This window comes from Chiloscyllium plagiosum, unplaced genomic scaffold (genome assembly GCF_037043375.1).
Source record: "Chiloscyllium plagiosum isolate Xiang-an unplaced genomic scaffold, Cpla_swu_hap1 HiC_scaffold_45, whole genome shotgun sequence".
Classification (NCBI taxonomy): Eukaryota; Metazoa; Chordata; class Chondrichthyes; order Orectolobiformes; family Hemiscylliidae; genus Chiloscyllium; species Chiloscyllium plagiosum.
In genome coordinates, this window is record NW_028270183.1 from 90050688 (window position 1) to 90074264 (window position 23577).

Below are 23577 nucleotides of genomic sequence, written 5' to 3' on the forward strand. Positions count from 1 at the left end.
AAGCACATTGATGTATATATTGTTGGTTTAAATGTATGAACGGTGGCATCAGAGAATGAGAGTGATCAGTTGGTGGTATCTCTGCAATTACCACAAAATTCCCCGGCAAATCTGCAGCGTCTCCTGCCTCATCTCGTTATTCCGACCTAACTGGGAATGAAGGAGGGGCAATAAAAGAGGAGGAGAAGCAGAAGTGCTTGTGGAATAATGGAAAGAAACCACAGACATAAGTAATAGTTCGGAATATAAGAAAAACATGGCATTTACTGTTGGAACTTAACCCGGATCACCAAATCACAACAGAGTGAAAGTCCAATAAGGCGCTCAGTTATTTTTGCGAAGACTTGAAACACCAAGCCCAAGTATGAACGCAACAAGTAGGCACCGCTGGGAGTTGAACCCAGGATTTTTCGTTTACTAGACAAGCGCTTTAACCAACTAAGCCACAGCAATCCGGCCCTCACTCATCCATATGTGGAGTTGCTTAACCACTTCCTCACAGTCCTTGGACATGTGTTTTCGGATCAATGTTGCTCACAGAGAATTGTATTCAATCCTCGAATTTTCAAATACAAACAGTTTATAGCTGAAAATTCTCCACTGAAAAGGTAAAGAAAAACATAATCTCTTCTTGCATTCATTTAAAACTGGTATTTTCACCTGGCTAAAGTGACAGGAGAAAGAGGATGTGCTCATTCTATCGGGGCCCATGAACCACGTTAATACACACAGAGGGGACATCACATCAAGAGGAACAAGGTCATTGCGGTGAATTGACGAGCTGTAATGTGTAAGTAAGTGTAAGCATTGGGCAGTAAAAGCTGACCCAATGACACCGACATTGAGTTTTGCACCATCAGTTCTGCGCTCACTTCCTCCCTAATGCCTCCCAGTCATCATTGTCTATCACTTTATTTCACTGTCTTCGTCCACGTCTCAACTTATTTCAAACGATTGCAGATGTCTGATAGGAACCTTTAAATTTTCGAAACTGATTCCTGGAGTATAGTCGTCACTCAATGGGAAAGGATTCACTGCATATCCAGAATTACCATAGTGATGGAGGGGATGAATTACTTTCATGAAGCTTTCAACGCCTCAGCACAGACATGCAACCATGATACCGCTCGTGGGGTATTTCCAGGATTTACACTCAGCGACACTGAAGGATCAGCGAGATACATCCACCTCAGAAAGGTGATATGATTGGAGGGGGATTAGTGCTGGTCGTTTCCCGTGTATCTGCTGCCTTTGTCGTTATATACGGATGGAAACAATTACTGTCCGATTCTGGCAGGATCTGGGTGTGTGCTCTGCATGCAAGCAAGATTTGTTTTATTCTAATAATTCACAAAAACAGAAATAAATCTTCATTACCTGAGTGGGAATTATATCCAGGTCTGTGCGATGCAAACTCTGACTCCTGAACAGGGACCTCCTGTGATGATGACTGTAAAATTAAAACCTGACTTGTAGACACTCTTGTGTCTGTCGTTGACTCCATAACAAACTTCAGCTGCAAAGTCGCTCACTCCAATTTTCGAAAAAGTTCATATTATCGCACTGGATTTCAATATGAAGAAAGAGGAGCTGTGATAATCTGATGTTGTTCAGCAGATGTACTGCAGGAAGGCACAGAACAGGCTGGTGGTCACAGGGCCTCATTTTGACGCGCTAGTCTCCGGTGAGCGGGCAGCACCAATAAGGGTTTCGTGATACTTGTCTGATTCCAGATCCCGGGCTAGAAATGACGAGAGTTTTCTGACTGAACTTGTTTAGGGTCTTGAAAGGAAGAGGCCATGACTCAGATTATGAAAGTACATTTCACTGGAGTGGATCATGTAATTGCGTAGTGACTGTGAATGCAGCAATGGAAACGTCCAGCAGACATGCAGGCAACACTGAAGGAGGCACCTGAAGACGAATGTGTTCAAGTTGCCAGTGAAAGGCACTGCTTCACAAAGTGTGACGTATTGAATTAAAGCAGTGACGCTAATTATCTTTGCTGGTTCTTCACCTCGGTAATTTTGTATCCCCCCGATATAAATGTCTCCATTACACATGGGAAAGATGATAGGAAGTCGACGGTAGGGCGGCCCTGTGGTGTAATGGATAACACGTCTGAATTTGAATCGGTCTATTGTAGTTTTGCGTTCTACCTAGCTCAATTGCAGCATGCTGCTTTGTTGAATTCAGTCATAACTGGTTTTATAAATTGATTAAGGGCAAAGAGGAGTCTGCGAAGAGTACCAGGACACCATAAAAATCAATAAGCCCGTCTCTGTTTGGTGTGGCTCTCGATGAGGGAGATATGAAACTTGTGCTTTGTATGAATGCTTACTGTGGGGAAGGACATAGAACACAGAACATAGAAAAATAGAGCGCTGAACAGGCCCTTCGGCCCTCAATGTTGCGCCGACCTTTGAACTATTCTCCGCTCATCCCCTTACAAAATACTATCATCACCCATGTGCTTCTTCAAGGATTGTTTAGATCTCGCTAATATGGCTGAGTTAACTGCACTGACAGGCAGGGTATCCCGCGCCCTTACCACTGTCTCAGTAAAGAACCTGCCTCTGACATCTGTCTCAAATCTATCACATCTTAATTTGTAGTTATGTACCTTCATACAAACTGACATCATCATCCTCGGAAAATGACTTTCATGTCTACTTATTTAATTCTCTGATCATCTTGTATGTCTCTATCAAATCCCCTCTGAGTCTTTTTCTTTCCGATGAGAACAGACCCATGTTTCTCAGCATTTACTCATTAGGCCTTCCCTCCAGACCAGGCATCATGCTGGGTCACTGGTTAGCACTGATGCCTCATAGTGACAGGGACCCGGTTACAATTCCAGATTCAGGCAACTGTTTGTGTGGAGTTTGTATATTCTCCCTGTGTCTGCGTGGGTTTGCTCCGGTTTCCTCCCACAGTTCCAAATTATGTAATTCAGGTGAATTGGCAATGCTCAATTGCCCGTATTGCCAGGTGCATTAGCTGGGCTAAATATAGGAGAATGGGTCTGGGTGGGTTTATGTTGGTAGGGTCGATGTGGACTTGTTGGGCCGAAGGGTCTGTTTCCACACTGTATGGAATCTAACCTAATTCTCGTCTGCACTTTTCTCCAATGCTTTCACATCCTTCCCGACATACATCTGCACGAGCGTATTGTGTATTTGCAGCATGATATTGCGGCTCCGGAACTCAATCCCTCTACAAATGAAACCTCACACACTGCATGCCTTCCTAACAGCACTCTCAACCTGGATGGCAACTTTCAAGGATCTATGCACATGGACTGCAATATCCCTCTTTACATCCACACTACCAACAATCTTTCCATTGACCCAATACTCTGCCTTCCTGTTATTCTTCCCAAAGTGCATCACCTCACATTTAGCTGCCTTGAACTCCATTTGACAGCTCTCAACCCAATTCTGCAGTCCATCCAAGTCACCCTGCAACCTGTAACATATTTCCAAACTGCCCACTACTCCACCGACTTCAGTGTCATCTGAAAATTGACTCATACATACACCTATGATGCGTCTAAGTTATTTATAAAAATAACAAACAGCAGTGGCACCAGAACAGATCCTTGTGACACACCACCAGTAGCTGGACTCCAGGTTGTATATTTTCCATTAATTACCACTCGCTGCCTTCTTTCAGGAAGCCAGTTTCTAATCTAAATGGCTAAATCACCCTCACTCCCATACCTCTGCATTTTCTCAAACAGCCTATCACATGGAACCTTAACAGAGGATTGTCTGAAATCCATGTATACCACGACAACTGCTCTACCCTCAACTACATGCTTGGTCACATTGTCAAAAAAAACTCAATGAGGTTTGTGAGACACTGCCTACTCTTGACGAAACCATGTTGACTATCTGAAATCGAATTATTACTTTCCAGATGATTATACATCTTAACTTTAATCATCCTTTCCAAAACCTTTCCTACATCAGAAATATGGCTCACTGATATATAATTATCTTGGTCATCTCTGCTGTCAAGGGAACAACGTTTGCGATCATCTAGTCCTCTAATACTAAACCTGTAGACAATGACGACTCAAATATAAAAGCCAAATGCTCTGCTATCTCCTCCCTAGGTTCCCAGAGAATCCTCGGACAAATCACAACCAGCACAGGGGACTAGTCTACTCTCACTCCTTCTGGAATTGATAACACCTCTTCATAACTAACATCGATCCTTTCTATTCTAATATCTCTTATCTCATTCTTCTCCCCGACATTATTCTCCTTTACCTGAGTGGAAACCGATGGGAAATGTTCATTTAGTACTTCTCCCATCTCCACAGGGTCCCCAATCAACATCCCACTTCTGTCTTTGACTGGCCTTATTCCTACCCTAGTCATCATTTTAATCCTCACATACCTACAGAAGGCTTTAGATTTCTTCTTTATTCTATTTGCTGAAGATTGCTCGTCTTCTGAAAAATCTCTTTAAATCCTTCCTAGCTAATCGGTAACACTCCATCGCATGATCTGAACCACCTTGTCTCTCAATCTTCTTATTAACAAGAGATGCAATTTCTGTAGTATTCCATAGTTCCCTTACCTTTTCAATTCTTCCCTGCCTGACCGAGACATGCCGATCGAGGAAACGCGATACCTGTTCCTTAAACCAGCTCCACATTTCCATTGTCTGCATCCCTCGCACTTTGCTACCCTATTCTATGAATCTTAAGTTTGCCTAATCGCATTATAATTGCCCTTGCCCCATCGATAACGTTTCACCTGTGGCATGAAAGATGTAGTCTGTGGGGAAATGGATGTTGTTATCAGCAGTAAAAGGACTGTTACAGAAGAGGAAGCGCCGGATGTATTGGACCGGCTAAAAGTTAATAAATCCGTGTGACGTGATCAGGTCACACCACAGAACTCTGTGAAAAGTGAGACAAGTGATTTATGGATCACTTGCTGAAAACTGTGTCATCGATCATCACAGGTGAGGTGCCATAAGACTAGGCTGGCTAACAGGATACCGCTAATTAAGAAAGGAGGTAAGGAAAAGCCAGGCAACGACATTAAAACAATTACTATCTGAAAGTTCAGAAGGTTTGACGACGAGCAGAAGTGCATTGGCATAGTCGGGTCTGGGCACAACATAGAGTGCCTGTGAGTCTGACGTCGGCGGTGGGTAAATTGCGGATGGAATCCTGAGAGACAGGATTTAATGGATTTGAAAATGCAAGACTGATTATGGATGGTCAGCAATAGCGTGATGCGTGGGCAATTATGTCTCCTGAAATTGAATGAGTTCTTTTTTGAAGAATTAACAAAGAGGATTGATGAGGGCAGACTCGTTTACGGGATCTCTGTGGATTTCTATAAGGGAGGTCGACAATATTCCCCATGGGAGACTGGTTAGCAAAGTGAGGTGATCCAACCATTTGGATTCAAAACCAGCTCGAAGGTAGAAGGCAGAGAGTGGTGGTGGAGGGTTGCTTTTCAGACTGGAGGCCTGTGACCAGTGGAGTGTCACAAGAATCAGTGCTGGGTCCTCAACCTTTTGTCATTGATATAAATGATTTGGATGCGAACATAAGAGATACAGTTAGTAAGTTTGCAGGTGACACCAAAATTGGAGGTGCAGTGGACACCGAAGAGGGTTACCTCAGATTATAGCAGGATCTGACCAGATGTACCAATGGGCTGAGAAGTGGCAGATGGAGTTTATTTCAGATAAATGCGTGGTCCTGTATTTTGGGAAAGCAAATTTTAGCAGACTTATGCACTTATTAGTAAGGTCCTAGGGGGTGTTGCTGATCAAAGAGACTTTGGAGTGCCGCTTCACAGCTCCGTTAAAGTGGTGTCGCAGGTCGATAAGATCGTGAAGATGGCGTTTGGTCTGCTTTGCTTTATTGGTCAGAGCATTGAGTAAAGGAGTCGGGAGTTTATGTTGCGGCTGTACAAATACATTGGTTAGGCCACTGTTGGAATATTGCGTGCAATTCTGGTCTCCTTCCAATCCGAAAGATGTCGTGAAACTTGAAAAGGTTCAGAAAAGATTTAAAAGGATGTTGCCAGGGTTGGAGGATTTGAGCTACAGGGAGAGGCTTAACAGGCTGGGGCTGTTTTCCCTGGAGCGTCGGACGCTGAAGGGTGACCTCATAGAGGTTTACAAAATTATGAGTGGCATGGGGAGGATAAATAGACAAAGTCTTTTTCCTGAGGTCGTGGAGTCCAGAACTGGAGTGCATAGGTTTAGAGTGAGAGGGGAAAGATATAAAAGCGACCTAAGGGGCAACGTTTTCACGCAGATGGTGGTACCTCTATGGAATGAGCTGCCAGAGGATGTAGTAGAGGCTGGTCCAATTGCGACATTTACGAGACATTTGGATGGGTATATGAATAGGAAGAATTTGGAGGGATATGGGCCGGGTGCTGGCAGGTAAGACTATATTGGGTTGGGATATCTGGTCGCCATGGACAGGTTGGACCAAAGGGTCTGTTTCCATGCTATACATCTCTATGACCCGATTACTCTATGTTGTGCCCAGACCCGACTATGCCAATGCACTTCTGCTCGTCGTCAAACATTCTGAACTTTCAGATAGTAATTGTTTTAATGTCGTCAGCAAATTGCAGTTGCCTGTTCCAGAGCTGACATATTTTCCAATTCACATGGCTAACACAAATCCAATTAGCCTCAGTAATTACTGCAATGGCAATCAGATCTGGCTGTATGTGTGTGTGTATGTGTATGTGTGTGTGTATATATGTATATGTATATATACATATATATATATATATATATATATATATATATATATATATGTTTTCAAACACAGAAACACGTACAGCATGCAGGGATTTCATTTCTATATTAAACAAGAATGTGCATTTATCAGTAGATAGTGTATCAACTGCAGATAAACAATAACTAACGACAACATATCACTGGAATGCTGACAACCTTAATCCTCTCGTACAACTTCCACCACAAACTCCCAAAAGCAGTCACAGAGAAAAAAAAACATGGTGTCGTTGTTGCACATGAAGCATGGGAAGGCAGTTCAGTAGTCCCTGCCCATAGGAATCACTGAGATTATTCTGTTAACTTTTCAGGATACTGTGCGGTAATTGGTTGTGTCAGCTTTGTTTTGCTTAACACTGCTTCGACATGGTGGAAAACCCTCCTGCTGAACAAACCAAACACCCTGGAAACTGGCCTCACCTCAGAATTTGTCACAGTATGAGTGACAAAGAACTCCCAAATTCCAGTACATTTTAAAAACTCAATGTGTTCCTTAACTCTAAAAGTGAACATTCAGCAAAACCATTTACAACTTTAAAACCAGTTTCTCTTAATTAATTGTTATTGGCCTTCAACTGTACAGCAACATACTTTTCCAATAACCATATATTAAAATTACATCAACTTAATTTCAAAACCACACAACGGCTTTCAGTGACAGTTTCCATCTCCCTCTGGCTAGAGGTCTCTCTGGGTCATCTTCGATATTTTCGTTCAAGGATATTTCGTATGAAAAAGGAACTTCGATCGGGAATAATTTGTGGGCAGTTTACTCTATCGATGACATTAAGTCTCACTCTGTCTAACTGTCAAGATGTCTGATTCTTTACTGCCCAAGCATTGGTTTATATCAGTGGTATGATATTTGCAAAACAATAAATTCAAAATAATCAGTTTTTAATTTGCTGGGCCTAATTTAAGCTGATTTGTTTCATCAATTTGAATCATTGCAAAAACAACAGCCGATATTCAGGAGTTTGTTTCACAATGAAATATGGTATATTTTCAAATTTCCAGTACACTCTGATACTGCTAGTCAGTCACATGATTGGTACCTGCAAGGCCTCATTGCCAAACAGCTTTCCCTCTCTTTTTAATGTACATTTGACACCCGCAAATTTATAACATCGCCCCACTTACGAAAACGATATGAACCATTACAGTGAAAAACGTTTTTCTTTTCAGGTTTTATCCACCATTGCAAGGAAATACGTTGGGGCTTAATTTTACTTCATATTAATTCCTGCGCGCGGGCGCGCGCGCGCACGCGCGCACACACACACACACACACACACACATATATATACAAAATATTGTTATCCGTTCAACCTTATCTATAGTTTTTCTTTTAAATCAGCAATAACGCACCTATAACCAAATTATTATGAGCCATAACACGTACAATGTCTAAATTAAGAGTCTGCAACAAAAGACTCCAATGCATAAAACTCATATTCTTGTCTTTTATTCGTTCCAAGAATGTAAAAGGATTTCAATCTGTCACATAAACATTAAACTGTTGGAAGGCCAGTACGAAACTCAATAATTTATCTGTTGGGTGTGGAGTTTAGTGTGCAGTAAACAACTGGCGTTCAATTCCATCATGATCTTCAAACAGCAGTACAGCTCCAACGCGTATGTTGTTGGTGTCCAAATTGCATGACCGATGTTACGTAACAAGAACCTCTCCTCTGCTTTCGTGAATGTTGATTTCTTTCAGTTTATTACTAGTTTTGCTTCTCTTAATCGTTCAAAGAGCTCTGCCAATTGCAGCATGTGATCTCCCCATGACTCACTAACGATCACGACATCATCTGGATGGACTGCATGGTTTCCTAACGCAGCCATAAGCCATAAGGTCATGAGCCTTTGGAATGTGGCTGGTGCATTTTTCATTCCAATGTGCATCACTTCGAATTGATGTAACCTATTTGAAGTCAGGAACACTCAAACCTCTTTGTATTTCCCTGATAAAGGTATCTGCCCATCACAACGTCGTAGTTCCCACTACCTAATGTTGCTAGCTTATCCAAATTTCTTGGTACAGTCTGAGTCGGTTCGGTAATATTTTCGTTGAACTCCCATCCACTTCCTTCCACACTTGCGTGGCTTTGAAAGGATTAATCCTATAGGGGAGTTGTTTTATCAGAACAGCATTCCCTACTTCTACCCCATGCACAATGGCATTAGTCCTCCCCATGTTATTCTTGCAACTGTCGTCATACTGCTGCTATCTTTCAACTGCGTTTATTCCCCCTGCGACAGTTAGCTCACTGACGCATCATAGTACTCAGGGACTTCCTCATTGTTTAATTTGCGGTCCATCAAAAGCCCCATCATCTGAATTTGTTTTCTCATTCTGTTGGGCAGTAATTAACTCTGTTTTTTTCAGTGCCCTCTCTCTGTTGTAACAAGGTTTAAACGTGTTCATATTACATGCCCGTCAGTTTTCTTCTATCCGCATAAGACCATTAGACCATAAGAGATAAGAGTGGAAGTAAGGCCATTTGGACAATCGAGTCCTCTCCACCATTCAGTTATGGCTGATGGGCATTTCAACGCCACCTACTCGTATCCCTTAATTCCTTGTGAGATTGAGAATTTATCAATCTCTTCACTGAAGACATTTAATGCCCCCGCCCCCACTGTGCTCCGAGTTAGTGAATTCCACAGGTCCGCCATTCTCTGGCTGATGAAATGTCTCCTCATTTCCTTTTTAAGTTGACACCCTCTAAGTCTAACGCTGGGCCCACGAGTCCTAGTATCCTCACGAGACAGAAACAATTTCCGAGCGTCCACCTTTTCCAAGCCATCTTGTATGTTACTATTAGATCTCCCCTCAGCCTTCTGGAGAAGCTCTCGTGCCAGTATGTCCTTCCTAAGGTTTGGTCCAGAACAGGACTCACTATTCTAAATGGGGCTTAACCAAAGCTTTATAATGTCTTCGTAGCAACTCACTGCTTTACATTCCAACCCTCTCGAGAGAAATGACAAGAATGCATTTGTTTCTTAACCACGTCCTCAACCTGCAAATCACTCTGCAGTGTACTAGCACTCCCAGATCCCATTGTGCCTTGGCTTTATGAATTTTCTCACCGTTCATAAAGTAGTCCTTGCCTTTGTTCTTTTTTTCCAAAGTGCAAGACCTCGCATTCTCTCACATTAAATTCCATCAGTTATATGTTGTACCATACTCTTAAACTGTCCAAGCCTTTCTGTAGCCTCCCCAACCCCTCAGAGCTACCTGCCTGTTCACCTAACTTTGTATCATCGACGAACTTCGCCAGTGTGCCACCAGCCTTTTATTCCAGATCATTTATGTATAAAGTGAAGCTGGGACCCCAACACTGAATCCAACATCTTTCTGAGACCGTTTTTCCTGACTCAACTTTACTTCTCAATTTGATAAGGATCACTACAGCTGGCTTTTGAGTGAATATTACAACTGGTTATACGTCATTCCCACGGGAAAACGTCCGAATATCTGAGATTTTATCTGCCCCCGTGCCTTTCTACGCTGTGCTACTTCAGGTGTTGTTTAACTAACTCACCTAACCGATTTTATCTCTGCATCACCTCCGATACATAATCGAAGTGCGCGGTCTCCTACTTTGGCCCTATGAATTTCTCTGTAATTATTTTCAAAAGGCCTCTCACTCCATGTTCGAATATTACGTCAAAGGGCATAAACTTAGAAGATTTGTTTTGAGGCATGCCCAATGGCAAACAATGCAAATAGGATACTTTTATCTCAACCATTCGGGCAGCCCTGGCAGTACCCTCTTAACACGGTATTCAGCATCTGATGCCTCCTTTCTGAAGCCCCCTGGGATTCAGGATGGAACGCACTTGTTTAAAAGTGCTGTATTCCTCATCCATCCACCATTTCGTCAGATAGCCGAGTAGTAACATTTGGCCTTAGTTTGATTGAATATTCCTGGGTGGCCTATACCATGTGAAGAAAGCTATTGATTCCACGACCATTATTATTTTCTTATTCCTCCATAATGGAATTGCCTCCGCAAATCTGCCATTTCCATTATGGTTAGCAAGCACTGCTTCTCGCTTCTAATTTAGGGAGGGGACGGGCAGAATTAGTCATCACCTGCATGAAAGATTCTTCCAATGTGTTATTTTGCAATAAAGTTGCTGTTTTTATTACTGCTGTCGCTTACGTAGCATTTGGAACATATGACATGTATGGCAAACGTTATTTACATCCTAATTGCATTTGAGGCCAATATAAATGCTTTTGTACCTCAGCCTGAATCGTATTTCCACACAGTTGACCTCGTACTTGTAGTTCATGTATTACCCATAATACTTCCTTTATTGCTATTTGCAACACAAGCTTGTGCATTTCAGCCCAGTTCTCCCCTACGCTATTCTGCATCGTGTCCATTTTAAAATAATAACCATCAAGAATAAACTCTGACTTATTTTCTGAGTATACGTCGACATATCTATATGTTATTGTCTCGTCTGTCAGTTGTAAGTCCATTAGCCTTCCATTTAGTCACTTCTGCCTGACCCCCTGTCAGTTCCAGTTTTCCTGAACCATTGCATCAAACAGTGTGCCCGCTAATTGAAGCTCAATTTCTTCGTCTTTCTCGTCACATTCTGCTTCGTGCAGTGACCTATGATAGCGGGATCGTTTTACTACACTGTCTGAAAACATGCCAGGTTATTTACCTTTTAACTCTTCAATTCCCTGGTCTCCATTGGTGTCTCCACAACACTGGTGGCATTCCCACCTTGGATACTGATCAATAGATCCCAAGAATAAACTGTATTCCTGGAACTCACACTCGATCACTACTCCAACTTGTCTTGAGTTTGCTTTCCAAACTGATCTTACAATGTACGCTAAATTCCTGTCCAACTATCCCACAAATCACTGTTCTCTCGGGTAACATGTCAGAACGTGTGCAAAAACATTCACTTCTCGATTCTGTATCTCTGAAAATAGTAACATATTTCCCTTATCTGTGTGTTCTTTCTGAGTAAACTTTACCCAGAGAGATGAATGATTTTCCAGATCAGGGACTCACTCCATACCCAGCTCGTACATGAGCTGTGCACTATCCAGTAGCTCCTCGATTTTACTTAGGGGATTCTCTTACTACATTCACGAATGCCAATGGCTTAGCGTCTTGTATCACATCTTTTCCCAAAGTAGCTTAATTTAATGACCAGTACAGTGACTTCATGTGTCCTCTTTTACCACAGTGGAAACACTTGCCGGATATCCCTTCCTTTTCCTCCTCTTGGGCTTCTTTGTTAACCTGTTGTAGACTAGTGCCAACGTGCTCTTAGTTTTGTTTTGTAGATTGAGATCAGTACGTCTCCAAATTTCTGTCCCTCACAGGATGGAGTTCTTGTCAAAAGCTGAACGTTGCCTTATGCAACAGTGCGTATTCATCTGTCATCTCTGCTGCTATTCTCGCTTATTGGTTATTGTTCATCCACACAAATTCTTGTCATCTCTGAGAGTGAGTTCTTCAAAACTCCTCCAGAAGATTAATCTCTCTGATAGCCACGTCGGCCTTGGCTATTGTAACTATGGCAACCAAATATCAAAATTACGATTTTTAATTCTATCGAACTCAACATAGGTCTGACCTTGTTCCTTCCTTACTTTTCTCAACCGCTGTCGATACGCCTCTGGTTCGAATTCATAAGTAATCAAAACCAGACTGCTTGACATCTTCATAATCAGGTCAGGCAGCATCCAGGGAACAGGAGAATCGACGTTTCGGGCATAAGCCCTTCTTCAGGAATTCCTGATGAAGGGCTTATACCCGAAACGTCGATTCTCCTGTTCCCTGGATGCTGCCTGACCTGCTGCGCTTTTCCAGCAACACATTTTCAGCTCTGATCTCCAGCATCTGCAGACCTCACTTTCTCCCCATCTTCATAATCACTTGACCACTCAACTGACAGCACTATAAATACCTCACTCGCTCTGCCTATCAACCTAGTTTGAACGAACATTTCCCACAATTCAAACACTCCAAATGCCGAGTCAATTGTTCAAATGAAATAAAGAAGGCTTCTAAATAATTCTCATCAAAATGTGGATGCGCTTTAACATATTTGTGTGTATCACAATCTTCTCTCTTCATATCCACATGGTTAACTTGACTTTCCTGGATATGGTGCAAATTCTGAAAATTAACTTCTCTCTCCTTTTCTCTTTATATTCTCGCTCTTCTTTTTTTCCCGTCTTCGATGTCTCCTTGTTCAACTCAGCACCTTCTCTTTATTTCTTTTCACTCTATTTTTTCCTTCTCTTACTCTTTCTGCCTCTTCTCACTTCTTTCTATCTCGTATCTCTCTCTCTTTGTGTCTCTCTTTCCTTTTGTTTATCTTCTAACTCCATTTGCCGAACATGTAATATAAGTGTTTTTTCTAACTCTGCTGCACTTGTTTGTTTCTCTGACAGACCTACCTGCTTGATTAACTCCCTAGCACATTCAGTATTAAATTTGTACTTTGTTAAACTACATTCTAACCTCTTTGCTAAACTTGTGTCGTATTTCTGTCTTTCTGAACTTTACCAACATATTTGGGAATAGTCTTCAAATCCCAGAGCGATGTTTGCAATATTAAAGCTAATTATCTCACTTTCCATTTAACCGAACACAAGTAACCGAAATTAAAATCTCACCTTCACTTTTTTTTAAAAATGTGATTCACTAATTGGCATGTGTTTATATTTTGTTTGGACCTTTCCAACCAAAAATCAACTCAAATCTCTCCAAATCCAGATTGGATTTGTCTAAAACCGTCGAAACCATGGACTCGAGCCCCAAACCGTTTCGACACGGCGGTAAGCACTTCTGCTATATGAAGGAATCACCCAAAAAAATCCCATCTCACTTCATAATCTGGTAAAGTAGGAGTGACAGAAAACTCCTAATTTCCACTGTAAAAAAACAATTTGTCTCTTAACTCTAAAATTCATCATTAGACAACAAACAATTTTAATTCTAACCCACATTCTCTTAAAATTTTCTGCCTTGAAACCCAAAATAATATACTGATGCAAATAATGCCCTAATTAAAGTTACTTCAAGCCACTATTACATTTAAGATAACATACCGGAATAAAATCATTAGACCTAAAGAGAAATCAACATTGGTAAATAAGAATATACGTGAGGCATAATACAGGAACAGAAGGGAGTAAGAATATATGAGATCAAGAACGTAACATCAAAAGAGAATAAGAACTTAGAAAAGACAAATGGAGATAACGATTCCAAACAAAAGACACAGAAGATGAAAAATCTTAAGAAAATAAGTGTAAAGGAGTAATTCGAGAAGAGAGTAAGATCATCAGAAGATATGAGAAAAAGAACTGAAGAGAATTCGAGCACAATAGAATAAGAGAATAAAACAAGAGAAATCAAAATCTAAGGAATATAAGATAATTTCGAGGAACACACTGAGACAAATGCAACTAGACTAAATGGAATTGACGGTTGTAACTAGGAAGTGTTAGCAGTTGTGCAAAGTGTGAAAATAGATGAAACCCCTGTGCCAGAGGGTTCCCTGGGTGCCAGCGAGGAGAATACAGAGCCTTAATTTTGGTCTTTGTCAAAGGAATCGTTCGAGACGACTGGAGGGTTGCAAATGTTATTCCATTGTTCAATCAGTGGAGTCGAGGTAACCCTGGTAAATATTGACTAGTGCACATTTCTTGGCTTATGGGTAAAGTGTTGGAAAAGGATAGAAGAGACAGGATTTATTATCATCTGCAGAGGAATAAGTTGATTCAATATTATGAATACAGTATTATCAATACAGTATCTAAAGTGTACGCCATGCGCCACAAACCTTATTGAGTTCTTGAGATGGTGACCACACACGTGGATGAGACTGAAACGATTGATGTGGTGTATATTGATTTCATTAAGGTATTTTATAAGGTTCCAGACGGTCGGCGATTGCACAAAATACGGAGGCATTTTGACTTGTGTTGCGTGAAGATCTCATGAGGAAAGGCTGAAGGACTTGAGGCAGTTTCGTTCGAGAGATGAACGTTTTAGGTGACTTAATAGAGACATACAAGATAATCCGAGGATTACATCGTTTAGACAGTGAGAGCCTTTTTTGCTCTGATGCTGATGACTAACACGAGAGGACATAGGTTTAAATTGAGGGGTGGTAGATGTACGACAGATGTGAGAGGTAGTTCCATTACTCAGAAGGTAGTAGTGGGGAGCGTGGAACGCACTCTCTGCTGTAGTTTTAGACTCCTCAAATTTAAGGGCATTTAAATGGTCTTTCGTTAGACATGGGGATGAAAATAAAAAGTGTACGATAGATGGACCTCAGACATGGACGACATGAGAAGCGCAACATCGAATTTCGAAGGGTCTATACTGTGCTGTGATGTTCTAAGTTCTGAGTTCTAATAAGAAAATCAGAGATTAAGAGAATATTTCTCTGAAGGAATAACAGAATAAGAGCATGAGTACAAAGGAGAATGAGCCCAAAAGACAATGAGATAATGACATATGAACGAATAAGACATTAGGGAATGAGAACTGAATAAAACTATGATAAAGAATAGAAGAACAAAAGTGAATTAGAACAGGACAGATTAACATAGTAAGATAATGACAACATTAAGTATTATGCGCATCAGAACATAAGTGAACATGAAAATAAGAACATTACAGAACAGGAAACTAAGATAATAAGAGCGTCAGAGACAACATGATAAGAGCATATGACACACAGAAGGAGTAGAATAAGTACGCAAGACATTTTATGAATATTAAACTCAGAACAGAAGAGAATATAAACACAAAACAAACGAGAAAAACAACATAAGTGAATACGAAAATAAGAGAGGAGAAATATATGAATTTAACAGAACAAGAACACACGGGCGCATGAACATGGGAGAACAAGAAAAGACGTACATATAAAAAAAGAGTGACAGAATTCGAGATCAAAAGAATAAGAACATAAGTGAGTAATAAATATGTGAAGAGGGATATAACAGAAGAAGAGAATATGAGAATGTCAGAGATGGGGAACATAAGGAAATAATACCAGAACGAAATGAAAACATAAGATAAGAACAGCATAAGGGAATATGTGCAGATGCAAATACGAAAACAAAACACAAGTGAGTAAGCAAATAAGAGCGTGAGACTGTGAGAACAACAGTGAACAAAAACATAAGGGAACAAAAGCATCAGACTATAAGTCCATATTTGAATAAGAACATAAGAGAATGGGAAGGCAAGACAATGATAATGTTCGAAAATTTGAGCAGTTATATATGCGAATAAGAACAAAAGGGAAGAAGGTGATAAAATAAGAAGAACCTATGCGAATAAAAGATAAAAGAATGACAACATACGAGTATAAGAGAATAAGAAAATAAGAACATTTATGAATATGCAAATATGAACATAGAATAAAAAAACATGAGATCTAAATCGAAAAAAACAATCTAAGTGAGTAAGAACATAAGTGAGTATAAAAATAGGACCATAACAGTATAGGATCATAGTGGAATAATCAAAGAGAAGAACAGAAACAGAAGAGCATTAGAGAATAAGCACATGAACCAGAGAATTACATAAATGGAAAATACGAAACTAAGTGAATAGGAACATAAATATACTAGGACATACAAAGTACAGTAGAGTTTAAAATGTAAGAGTATAAGAACGTACAATGTTACGAGAATAAGACCTTCAGAAAACAAAAGCAAAGTGCTTTTATGAACAAGAAAAGGAGTACATAAGATAAAATAATAAGAACGAAAAAGAAATCAATCGATGTGAACAAGAACATAAGAGAGCAGCAACACGGGAAAATAAAAGAAAAAGAACATAAGAAAAACACACAAGATCATTTGAGAATAAATAAAGAATATCAGAATTAGAGAAAAGTAGAATAAGAATGTAAGTGAATAAGTAAATAAGATTATTTATGATTATGAAAAGAAGAACATGAGAGACTAAAATTGGGAGATTAAAATAGAATTCAAAGTAATTGACTAAGAACATAAGTGAGCAGAACATAGGAACGTCAAGCAGTAAGAACATAAGAGAGAATAACACGGATAATCAGAAGAATGTAAGAATTTGAAACAGACAAATTAAGAATATGTTTAGTGGCATATGAACATAAAAGAATGAAAACAAAAGATTCGTACAGAATATGAATATTAGGAAAAGAGAATAAAAGAATTTTAACGTAGGAGAAAACGAATTGACGAGAATAGGAATGCGTGAGTATACAACATAAGGCAATAATAAATAATAGCATAAAAACGTAAATGAATAAGAAATTTAGAGGTGAAGACGATAACACTCCAAATGAATAACAGAAGAAGAGAATGAGGACATAAGAGAATGACAGTACATGAGAATAAATTAATAAGACAATAAATTAGGAAGAAAATAAGGGAATGAAAAAACGACAACAAAAGAGAATAAGTACATTAACATTGGAGAATAAGAACACAACAAAATAAAAACGTAAGTTAATAAAGAAAGAGAATAAGTACAGAAGCAAATCAGAACAGAAGTAAATATGCAAATAAACCATCAGGGAACAGGAAGGTACAATAATAATATCATAGGTGAACTATAACACAAAGAGAATAAGACCATAAGAACATGTGTAAATATTCAGGTAAGAACGGAAGTGAATGAAAATTCACAAAAAAGAGAAAAACAGCATATGTCAAGACCAACATAACGTATCAGGAATATATGAACATTTTAGAAAAAAGAACACAAGAGGATAAGCGCACTGGAGAACAAGAAGATCACAGCACACGCCATTAAGAACATGAATACTCAAATTCAAGACCAAAACAATAAGAATAATACTGACTGATAAAATAATACAATAAGGATATAAGGGTAGAACAGAAAACAGAATATCAGAGAGGAAGAACATAAGAGACTAAGAACACAACAGAATAAAAACATAACATAATGAGAATATAATGGAATACGTACAATAGCGACTTAGAAAATAAGTGTCTCGGTGAATAAGAACAAAAAGAGAACATGAGGGAGAACATGAGGATAAGGCAGTACAAACATTAGTGATTAACAAGGTCAGAGCATAAGATCATACGGAAATAAGAAAATAACACCGACATAGCATTTGCGAACACTAAAATGAGAACAAGACAAGAATAGAAAAAATAGAGACGTTAGAGAGGACATAGGACAGTAGGAACATATGAACAGAATAGAATAAAACAGAAGAGAATAAAAACACGCAAAGACAAGAACAGACGAGCATAAAAGAACAAGAACATCTCTAAAATATTTCAAGACCAAAGGAATAAGAACACAAGTGATTGGTAAAATACGCCCGTAAAATCATGGGGAAGAATAAAGGGGAACATAAGAGACAAACAACATAAAAACACAAGAGAATAAGAATAGGACTGAATAAGAATATAATATAATGTGAACATAAGGTAAACAGAAAATAAGAAAATATTTGAATAAGAACACAGGTGTGTGTGACCGCGAGAACAAAAGCGAATTAGAATACACGAAGGCAGCACAACGTAAGTGAGTATCCAAATACAGATATAAGGGAATGTGAAAGTTAGACAATAAGAATATAGGTGAATTCGAACATGCATCAATATGTGAATTAGAAAATAAGAGAATAGCATTGTGACTAAATAAGAACCAAAGTGAATGACGAGTTAAAACATACGAGAATAAGGGAATAAGAACATAATAACATTTATGATCATAAACTTAAACGCATAAGATATAAACATTTTAGAACTGAAGTGAAAAATCGAAAAGTGAATAAGAATATAATATAGAGACATAAGAGAATAAGAACATTGGAGAAGAAGACCGTGAATAACAGAATCAGAACATAGACACATTAAAGAATAAGATCATGACAGTTAGGACGTAAGCAAATAATACAATAAGAGCATAAGATTAAATGCATGAGAACACGAGAGAATAAAAACAAAACAGAGGAAAGGTATAGCACTAAGTGAACTAGACAATAAGAACATGAGATCTGAATATCATAACAATATAAGACATAACAATCTAAAAGAATGAAAAATGAAAAAGACAATAATAGAACAGGAGTCCGTGAGAATGCAACATAAACCGTAGTGCACTGATATACGCGTTTTTGGCGATAAAGAGCAGAGGCAACAACAAAGGCTGAGTCGAAACCGGAAACAATCACCAACCAGGAGTGTTCTCTCGTAGTCGGGGAGCTCTTCAGTGGTCCAGGACATTCGGCCTTGAATCTTCGGTTTTCCATCCTCCAAGGCTGACTGCGAGCTAGGCAAAATGCACAGTGGCCGTGGAGAGGCTGCCAGCCAAGTTTGGTACCCATGGGGATGGCGTCAAGCATAAACTTGAGTTCATGTCACACTACAGATGACCTCACTGCATTGAGATTTATCTCACAAACATGCACACAAGTGCAAGCACGAGCACACGCATGCACGTAAACACATAGGCGCGTGTGCACACACACACATACAGCCATAGACCTGGACACTCACACAAACTTTCTCTCACACAAAAGCTCTCCCTCATGCGCACACACATATATCCCCACACTCAAATCCATGCACGCACCCTTTCAATAACATATACCCCATTGCACACACATACACACACGCTCTCATGGACACTTACGTGTCCACATACACCTCCACATGAACACACTCACTTGGCCTACCCTTTACTCACACATATATAAAGTTTTTTGTATGAATTTGTACTTGCTGCACAACATTTTATTTTGCGCGAAAACTGCATTATTCATTTAAGATTCTGAAAATCCCATTTTCGATATGCAATCAGTCTCAACGAACAGACTTTAACCTCACACCTTCAATGCATTATCTGATCTGAAATGGCTCCTATTTTTAAAACTGTGTTGATCATATAACTTCTTTAAAAATCTGGGATTTACATATGAAGGAACTGAAAATAACATGATTATTCCTAATGATAAAAGACTAAAGCTAATTTTGTTAAATATTTAATTCCACGACAATTCAATCTTGTTGCTTCAAATTCTGTGTCCTATGATTCTGGTCCACAACCACCTGATCACGAAGCAGCGCTTCGAAACATAATGCTTCCAGGGAAATCTGTTCACCTCCAAACTGGTGTTGTGTAATTTAAACTTGACCCATTGTGAAAATAATAGAATAAGCACATACAGAAGCAAGCGAATAAGAGAATAAGAATGTTCGAGATTATGAATAAGAGAATATTAAAGGGTGAGAAAAGCGTAAGAACAGAATGCACAATGACCAAATAAGAGATTGAGAACATCAGATAATAAGTGCATCTGGTAATAAGATAATAAGAATATAAGAGCATAAGAAAGTGAGAATATAAATGCAAAAGAGATTAAGAAAAATAAAAGAATAAAAATAGAAAAGAATAAACTCTTAAGATAGTGAGGTTAAAGTCTGTGCCCCAATGTTCGTTGAGACTGATTGCATATCGAAAATGGGATTTTCAGAATCTTAAATGAATAATGCAGTTTTCGCGCAAAATAAAATGTTGTGCAGCAAGTACAAATTCATACAAAAAACTTTATATATGTGTGAGTAAGGGGTAGGCCAAGTGAGTGTGTTCATGTGGAGGTGTATGTGGACACGTGAGTGTCCATGAGAGCGTGTGTGTATGTGTGTGCAATGGGGTATATGTTGAGAAAAAGCACATAGGTGAATGAGAAAATAAGGACTTAAAGGAAGTAGAACGTAAGCGAATATGCGAATAATAACACAAGGGTACATGAATTTAAAATAAGAAACACAATCGAGTTTAAAATGGAGGAGGAGAATAGCATAGGAGAGTAATAGGATTAGACCTTCAGATAAATGAGACGTCAGAGCATTTATGAATAACAAAATAAATGCAGAAATTAAAATTATAAGAATTAAAGAGAAATCAACATAAGTGCAAAACTACGTAAGTGAGGAGGAACAGAATAACACCAGAGAGCATGCTCATAAAATGTGATGGGGATGTGATGGCTTAATTGTATAATCAGTGGACTTTAAATCCAGCGAACCATGACAGAATGTGGAATTTGATTTCAACAAATATTTGGAATTAAAAATCTAATTACTGCTCTATATCCATTGCCTCTGCTCGAAATAAAAACGCCATCTGTCTCACTAATGCCCTTTAGTGAAGGAACTTGTCAATACTTAACTGGTCTGGCCTACATGTGACTCCAGCTCAGTAACAAAGTGGCTGACATTCAGCTTCTCGCTGGGCTATTAGGGATGGGCAATAAATGCTGCTTCACCAGCGATGCCCGCATCCTCATAAAGAATAAAGAGAAAAATAATAAGTCAGAAACAACATAATATCATAAGAGAACAAAGCTTTCAATATAAGTACGAGAGAACAAGATAACAAGAAATAAGTTGAGAGAAGACCATAAGACGATTTATGATCATGAAAAGAAGAATATAAGGAAACAGAGTTTGGGAGAAGATTTGTAGCTCGTGTGCATATTGTTGGCCGAACTGGGAACTTGTGTTGCAGACGTTTCGTCCACTGTCTAGGTGACATCCTCAGTGCTTGGGAGCCTCCTGTGAGGCGCTTCTGTGATGTCATCACTATAAATGCCGGAGGAAACATCACAGAAGCGCTTCACAGGAGGCTCCCAAGCACTGAGGATGCCACCTAGACAGGGGAAGAAATATCTGCAACACAAATTCCCGGCTGGGCAAACAGAACCACAACAATAAGGAAACAGAATAAAAAAATGCAGACAAATTAACAAAGGTGAAAAAGAATATATGTGAAGCGGATTATAGAAACAGTAGGTAGTAAGAACATAGGATAATCAGAGCTTGAGAAACACAATTAAACTTTTAGACTAAAAACCTAAGAACGTAAGAGGACCACAACAGAAGAGAATGCGAGTACAAGAACAGTGGAAGAAATGAATAAAACACAGAGAATATAAGAGAACACGAATAGACGAAAATAGGAACATTGGAGAATAAGAGAATTGGACCATGAGAAATTAAGTTCATAAGAATATAAGAGAATCTGTATCTAATAGAGCAAGACACAAATAAGAATCTAAGATAAGAAAATAAAGACATAATCGTCTACGAATGTGCGAGATAAAGAGAACAAGGCTCGAAGACAGTAACAGAATAAGAGAATGAAAATATTAGGGAATGTGTACATAAGTGAATAGGATAATAAAAATATAACTGAGTGAGAACATAAGGGATTGAGAACATGATACCAAAAGAGTTAGGATTGTAATAACAGTCAAAGAATATGAACAGAACAGATTAAGAATGTAACATCATGGAAACATAAGAGCGTAGGCACAGAAGTGATTCAGAACATCAGAGAATACGACGGTAAGAAAACAAATACATGAAAGAATCGCATCCTCAGTGAATATGCGATTGAGGATATAAGTGAAAGCAAAGATGATATAAGAAGGACATAAGAGACTAACACAATAAGACCGTAAGAACAGATGAGAATAAGATAATTAAGATATAAGATGTTTGATGACTATGAACATCAGAACATAAGATTCGAAAAGAAAAGAACAAGTAAAAAACAACTTAAGTGAATATGACTGAAAGTTCGTCGGAACCAATTAATATAATAGAATAGGAACAAAGGAGAATAAGAACGTAGAACAAGAAAATAAGAGCTTCAGAGAGTAAAAATAAACATGAATAAAAGAATTCAAGAACAAAATAATTAGAACACAAGTGAGCAATAGCATAAAGGAACAAGGCCATAATGGATGAAGAGAATTTGAGAATATACGAAAGGAAGAACAGGAGAATATACGAAAACAAGAACAGAACATAATAAAAACAAACGATAACAACAGGGTGACAGAATAAGTACAAAGAAAATAGGGTCATAAAACATCATTGAATAAGAACACAACAGCGTGAGGATAGGAAACAAATGCGAATGAGATCATCAGAACACAAGTGAATCAGAACATATATATGAATCTGCGAATGAGTACATAAGAAAATGCAAATTGATGTTAATAGAAACTTAGGAGAACATTGTGAATGAGACCATAATAGAATTGGAAGGCAAGGACATAAGAAGTAAGCGAATTTGAGCACAAGTGATTAGGTGAACAAGAAGGTAAGAGAATAGGGTGGTAAGATAATACGAACCTGCGATAAAAACAACATAAAAGCATACGGACATATGAGAACAAGGGAATAAGAAGATAGATGCATTTATGGATATGAAAATAAGAACACAGCAGAGTGAAACATAAGATTCAAAGAGAAAAACAGCACAAGTTCATAAGAACATAATGGGTAAGAACATAGGAACGTAAGTGCCTAAGAGAATAAGAACATATTGGATCAAGAAGATAAGAGCATTAAAGAATTAGAACATGAATAAGAAAATTAGAGACCAAAAGAATAAAAACATAAGTAAATAAAAACATAAGAGAATAAGGACATCAGCCAATCATAGACTAAGACAATATGATTAGAAAATACTAGATTGAAACCGAAGAGAATAAGAGTGCAAGCCTAAGAGAACGAGAGAATTAGAACATGAGAAATAGATATCATAAGTCTTAAGGCAATGATAATCAAAAAAAAAGACACCAGTAAGTGAATAACCGAATAAGAGTAAATGAGAATACAACATGATCCAATGAGAACATAATAGAATAAAACAAAAAGAATATTCGGGAGTAAGAACATAAGATTACTCGAGACTAAGACCAGCCAATGGTAAGTACAGA